Here is a 7386-nt window from a genome sequence, read left to right on the forward strand (position 1 = left end):
GATGCAGATTCATTCTTGTGCTTTTTTCACTGTGCCTGTGTTTGGCTAAGGCTCCTTTCATGCAGTGACTTGAAGGAAGACATTTCGTGTGGCAGCTTCCTTTATGGAAAGCCCCATTTTCAGTGACTTCATTGCTGAGCTTGGTTTTGCGTAGGTGTACTCACATGATACTTTGACCTCACCCTTTAGGCTGGTCATTTGCTTAAGGCCTTGATGGCCTCTCCAGGTAGTTTCAGGCACATTTTACGTTCTGCCGCAAGTAAGGGACCATTTTCCCCAAACCTGCTGGTTTTAACCCATTGCTTCAGGGAGCGTCTTTGGTAATTAATGCATGTTCTGGTTAATACAAATGTACAGGTATCCCAGTGGGCATTTAGTCCACAGTGTTTTGGAATTATTTCACAATTTGTAGCTTACTTGGTGCTTATGATAGACCTCTATATCAGGGCAAAATTGATGGTCAAATAAATGAAATCTGGAGGGTTAACTGGTTTGAGCAGCAGTGAGTTAAAAGGCAAAAAAAATGAGTCTAATTTTAGAATTGTTGGATATGAAATAACCGAAGTTAGATGTTGGGGACTGGTCTTCAGAAAGCCTCACTTTTTGGTGGTGGTTTGTGTTTTGGATTTAACTGATATGCTGGGAATTAGGCACCCCATTTGCTTGACACCTATAATGTGTGATAGAGTTTATGTACCACCTGGTGACTATAGGTTTACATGTGAAAGCTCCCATAACACCAGGCTCTAGCAAACCTCAGAGCACCTTAGCTCCAGCCCACAGTAGTGTCTTCACGCACTCTTAGATCAGTAGGAGCTGTTACACCTAGGGACCTGTAACATTCCAGTGTCCTTACTGTTCCCTAGCTTCTCTGCCCTCCCCTACTCCAAAAATGATCCCCACTGCCATCTGGTAAATCCCAGCTGGCCCTCATCATACCTCTACACTGAAGTACTCCGTACTTCAGAAAGGTCAGTGGAGCAGTGGGAGAGGTAACTAGATTGTATGGGGTTGGATTCTAGAATATCATTTGCTCAGAGAATAATGGCATCTGACTCAGAAAATCCAGTGTAGCAGATCTAGAAGCAAGTGATCCAGCGCCACTGTCTTTGGACCTTTCCCGTGCTTTCTATGATCTTGCAGAGACAATTACTGCCTCTGGGTGGTAGTCAACAGCTCAGTAAAACCAGCTCCGTCAGTTTGCTAAGCTGTATTCACGCCTTTGCTGGTGGTAGAGTTGGCAAGTCCCTGACACACTTCATACTCAAGGTGAAGACTGTCCTTAAGGTATTCCAGATTGAGGTTTTGTCCTTCATGCTGTTAAATTAATTAAACAAGGAGGCCATTAAATAGGGAGTTCTAATGCCTTGGCAGCCTACATAAGCAACCCCATACCTAAGTCTGTCAGTGCCTCAAATTGAAACATAAGGGCAAACAATCACAAATAGCCATAGGCTTTCCCCTGTAAGGCTAATCAGATAGTTGCTCTGCTTTGCTTCCTACGTTTATAAATATCTGGCCGCTCCCTCCTATGGGTGGAGGGCTGCTCGCCACTTCTGGTTTGCTACTGTCTGATGGGAATTGATTTTTGCTCAAACTCTAAACATTTTTAATATGCCTCACTTTATCCTTTTTTTTCCCCCGTGGAAAGAGGGTATTTTTTTTAAGAGCAATGATTCATATTTAATTAATACAACTCAATATTTAATTTAATTAAAAAAATTTAATTTAAATTAAGTTTAAATTAAAAATATTTAATTTAATTAAAAATTTAATTAATACAACTCATATTTAATTAATACAACTCAATATTAACTCAACCCTTTTTTTTTTTCTTAGAGGAGATAGACTCTCATTTATTTTTAAACGAAGGTATAATTGACATATAACATTCTATTAGTTTCAGGTGCACGATATAATGATTCAATAAACGTATACATTGCAGAATGATCACCGCAGGAAGTCTGGTTAACAGCTGTCAGCACACATAGTTATACATTCTTTTTCTTGTGATGAGAACTTTTAAGATCCTCTCTTAGCAACTTTGAAATATGCAATGTAACATTATTAACTATAGTCGTTATCCTGTCCTTGACATTCCCTGACTGACTTCTTTTTGACTTATTTATTTTAAAACTGGAAGTTTGAACTTTGTTTTACCTCCTTCACTCATTTTGCCCACCCCCAGCCCAACCCCACCTCTAGCAACCACCAGCAGGTTTTCTTAATATAATTTTTATTTTTATAAACATATATTTTTATCCCCAGGGGTACAGGTCTGTGAATCACCAGTCAACCCTTTCTTTTGACATATTGTCCTCACATAATGAGCCTATTTGTTACCTATTCATTTGTAGAGTGCCTATTTTTCTTTTTCTTTTTTATTTCTTTTCAGCGTAACAGTATTCATTGTTTTTGCACCACACCCAGTGCTCCATGTAATATGTGCTCTCCCCAATACCCACTGCCTGGTTCCCCCAACCCCCCATCCCCCGCCGCTTCAAAACCCTCAGGTTGTTTTTCAGTGTCCATAGTCTCTAATGGTTCACCTCCCCTTCCAATTTCCCTCAACTCCTTTCTCCTCTCCATCTCCCCATGTCCTCCATGCTATTTGTTATGCTCCACAAATAAGTGAAATCATATGATAATTGGCTCTCTCTGCTTGACTTATTTCACTCAGAATAATCTCTTCCAGTCCCGTCCATGTTGCTACAAAAGTTGGGTATTCATCCTTAATGATGGAGGCATAATACTCCATAGTGTATATGGACCACATCTTCCTTATCCATTCGTCCATTGAAGGGCATCTTGGTTCTTTCCACAGTTGGGCGACCGTGGCCATTGCGGCTATAAAGATTGGGGTACAGATGGCCCTTCTTTTCACTACATCTGTATCTTTGGGGTAAATACCCAGTAGTGCAATTGCAGGATCATAGGGAAACTCTATTTTTAATCTCAGTTTATCTTTTAATAATGCTTTTCAACAGAGATTCTCACAGTATTATCTGAAGGCCACTTAACATCAAAATCATCTGGGGAACTTGATTAAAATGTATTTGTAGAAGGAGCATCTGTCTGTGGGGAATCTTCATATTACGCAGCCCTTCAGGTGATAATCACATAAATTTCAGGAATGGTAGCTCCATTGTGGGAAACATGTGGCTTCACCAGAGTACCCATTCAAACATTGGAACAGACCCTGAAGTTTACCCCTACCAGCCCAAAGCAGATATGGCCCCAGGACAACAAGGCATGACTTAGAGCAAAGTGTTATTTTATTCCTTTCAGGTTGTAGCCATAACATGTGAATCTCTTCAACAATACAGGCTACTTACATCCCAATCTTTCCCTAGAAAAATACTTTGATTCTGATTTATTTTGGTCAGAAATCCATTCACTACTCTGTCTCAGGGCTCACCATAATTTCCAGCTTAATAAATGTGCTTAAGAAACATTTCTTCAATGAATCTGTGGTGGCTGTTCCTCCCCAGTTTTCTTGGATGCCATTGCTTTGCTGCACTTTTATGTCCCCATAACGGGCAAGGAGGATGAAGGACTTTTCTTTGGCCATCCCGAGGGTGCAGCTCATTGGAAAAATGCTTGAATCCTGATGTAGATGAGGTTGTGCTTATCCCTGACTAGGTGCTGGTCTGGATGTGGAGAGCGCAGCAAAGCAGCTGTGACACAACTGGGAGAGTCTGAGTGTCACAGAGGGTTTGTTAGGAACTCTTCAACAGAACCGTACCTGTAAGTTCTGAGATCTGTGTCTGTAAAAGATCTTTAACAGTATCCTTTTAAATAAACTGATAGGTCTTTGTTTTATATAACTTCAGAGGAGGACTTGGAGGATATCAAGGGCATTGATGAGGCCACTGAAATGATACAGTAGAGTTTGGGAAGGAGCACAGCTTTTGCAAGTGAGAATCAGTCCCGATCCAGAAGTCAAGTTCAACAGTAGACTGGATTCTAGATAGTGCAGACTTCTCTTCAAGAAGAAAACCCTTCCCTTTTGCCTTATTTTGAATGAGGTGTTATATCCTCTTATTTTACCTTGGCTTCTCAGTAAAATATCCTCAGATGTCTTCTTTTGTGCCCGACTAAAGTAAAGAGAAGTCTTGATTTGTTGAGGGAAAAAGAAGGTAAGGGGGAGGAAGAGAAAGGAGGGAAAGAGTGAGTGCAGAGCCATTTGTAGATTTGGCTGTCACTTTGTTGGGAGAAGCCATCACAAAGGGCGTGTGTGCTTTATAAAGCAGAGATAGCAAAACTAATTCTCTTTCTCAACCCACTGGATCTTTTCTCAAAAATTTAATTTAATTTTAATTCCAGTGAGTTAACATGCAGTGTTACATTAGTTTCAGGTGTATAATCTAGTGATTCAACTAGTCCATACAAAAATATAGAACACTTCATGAATTTGCATTTCATCCTTGCACGGGACCATGCTAATCTCTGTATTGTTCCACTTTAAGTGCTGTCCAAGCAAGCACCGTTCTCAGTTTTTTTTTTTTTTTAAGATTTTATTTATTTGAGAGAGAGAGTGAGCAAGCATGAAAGGGACGAGGGGCAGAGGGAGAAGCAGGCTCCCTGATGAGCAGAGGGCCTGATGTGGGACTTGATCCTGGGATTCCAGGGTCATGACCTGAGCCGAAGGCAGTTGTTTAACCAACTGAGCCACCCATGTGCCCTGTTCTCAGTTTTTTTTTTTTTTTTTCCTGTTCTCAGTTTTATATCTATTTCCTTACCACCCTTTTATCGAAACTGTTCCATTGTCCTACCCAGCTTATTTGTTTACATGGAGCTGACTCTAGGCACCAACTAAGGGGAGATCCATACCTAGACTGCCACTTGTATAGACCATATCATGGTCAGAATAACTCCATAACAGCACACAACTAATACCTTATCTCAACATTGGATCTTTACTCAGTATGTATTATATTCTTGCATTTCATTTTCTTTTCCTAATTTACTAAGTGTAACAGCAAAAAGGAAAAAAAAGATTAACCCCAAACTACAGACAGATAGCAAAGATGTGCAACTTTTCCCTGAAGATGCTTACTAGAGATTTCATTTTTTTAAATCTTTTTTTTTAAAAGATTTTATTTATTTATTTGACAGACAGAGATCACAAGTAGGCAGAGAGACAGGCAGAGATAGAGAGGGAAGCAGGTTCCCTGTCGAGCAAAGAGCCCGATGTGGGGCTCGATCCCAGAACTCTGGGATCATGACCTGAGCCAAAGGCAGAGGCTTTAACCTACTGAGCCACCCAGGTGCCCCGAGATTTCATTTTTTAAAAAATCTTTTAGTTTGGGTATGGAGGAATTGGAACACTTGTACACTTTTGGTGGGAATCTTAAATGCAAAAAATGCCTTGAAAGACAGTTTGGTGGTTCCTCAAGAAATTAAAACTAGAGTTACTATTATGACACAGCAGTTCTACTTCTGGGTACAGACCCCAAAGAACTGAAAGCAGGGATTTAAAGAGATATTTATACACCTATGCTCATAGCCTTGTTATTCACTATAGTCAAAAGGTGGAGACAACCAATGTGTCATCAATGGATAAGTTGATAAAATGTGATTTATTCATAGAATGGGTTATTCAGCCTTAAAAAGGGAGGGAGTTTTTTTTTTAAAAAATATTTATTTATTTATTTATTTGACAGATCACAAGTAGGCAGGGAGGCAGGCAGAGAGAGAGGAGGAAGCAGGCTCCCTGCCGAGCAGAGAGCCCCATGCGGGGCTCAATCCCAGGACCCTGAGATCATGACCTGAGCCGAAGGCAGCGGCTTAACCCACTGAGCCACCCAGGCACCCTCAAGTTTATTTTTTTTTAAGATTTTATTTATTAATGTTCTGGTACATTCATGGGATCGGGTATATGCAGCCTACTCTGGGAGGGTGGTTGATGTCAACTTTTCTTCACATCTTTTTTATAGGTTTGAGGTGAGATTTTGTTGGTGTTGTTGTGGTTTTATGGTCAGAGGCCCAGGAAAGCCTATATCTTGCCCTGCCAATCATCCTAACTCCTGAGGGCTTCTAAGGAAACAATATGCTCAAAGAAAAATAGCAAACTTTGAGCCAGAGTGCCACTTTGTTAGTGTCTGAGTTACAAGCAATAACCTCCACTGTGAACTCACTGGTCAAAGGTGAGCTGGAAAATAGTCTGGGCCTACCCTCTTCTCACTTTGAGCCCCAAGTCTGAATTGAGGACCTGCGTGCTTAGCCCTGGTGTATTATAGAGAGAGGTGGCTGGGCCCAAAATGGGGACACCAAGGAGACCAGGGATAGAAGAGGACTAACCAGGGGCAGGCTGGAAGGAAGGGGGCTTCATCCCTGGATGAAGGGCGCACTAACCTTCATAAAATATGCACCATTGAACTCTTTAGGTTCTGACCAGCTGGATTGGTAGCTCTTTTTCCTTGGAAGGGGAGATATAAAAGGTATTGGTTAAGACTAAATCATGGGGAGAGAGGACGTAAGTGGTTTTTTGTTTTGTTTTGTTTTATTTGCAGTGTGTGCTGCCATTATCATGGCCGTCATTAGCATTTATTAACAGCGTACTTTTATTGAGTCCTTATTTTAAACCGAGCACTGTGATGGAGTCTTTTGAGGATGCTTTTCTTAAGACGAACAGGACCTTTTATGAAATTTAAAAAGGACCCAACCTTCCTGCTTGGAGTGGAGTTGTGGTGAACATGAATCATGAGGAGCCAGGTATGAAGTGTTGAACAGAATTAAAATTATATGGCATTCCAGGGGAGAGAAAATACTCTCTCTCACCTGGGGAGATGTGAAGTGGCTTCATTAAGGGTATGGTATTTTATCTGAGCTGCAGGCATTCCTGATGCAAGTACCTAGGGTTTGGAACCCTACCCGGCAGCATCCAAGGCCAGGAGTGGGATGGCTTTGAGGACAATCAAGTCTGTCCCCAGAGATAGATTCAACCCAGAATGTGGGGATGTTGGTTGAGGAAGAGGGTGTAGCAGAGTAGTTTAGAAATTGGGATGCATGAGGGTTAAGGATTTGAGGAACTGGGGGTGCATGGGGCTCTCAGAGGTCATCCCTTTGTCACAGGCTATTAGCACAGGCCATAGATTCCTATGAGTTCACCTTTTCCTCTTGTACCCTCTCTAGAAGGTCTGCAGATAAAGCTAATTTGCATCTGCTTTTTTTTTGGTTCTGCCTTTAGGTGAGAGTTTATGCCCCTCAGCAGTCTGTGCGAGGGCCCAAGAAGGGACCTGGAAATTATTTATGGAGTAATGAGAAGACTCCCTGGCCATGGTAACCCAAGACAATGAGGTCTGTGTTCTTTAAGCCTTCTGTATGTAGAGCCTTCCCCTGGTTATCCCATTCCCAGAACAAAGACCCTGAAAGGGGTCTTTG

The 7386-nt window shown here is 41.5% G+C and overlaps 1 pseudogene; it reads right to left on the reverse strand.

The window, feature by feature from the left end:
- Positions 1-4390: 4390 nt before the first annotated feature.
- LOC132027340 (U6 spliceosomal RNA) lies at positions 4391-4487 on the reverse strand (annotated as a pseudogene).
- Between the last annotated feature and the right edge of the window lie 2899 nt (positions 4488-7386).

Source organism: Mustela nigripes, chromosome 11 (assembly GCF_022355385.1).
Source record: "Mustela nigripes isolate SB6536 chromosome 11, MUSNIG.SB6536, whole genome shotgun sequence".
Classification (NCBI taxonomy): domain Eukaryota; kingdom Metazoa; phylum Chordata; class Mammalia; order Carnivora; family Mustelidae; genus Mustela; species Mustela nigripes.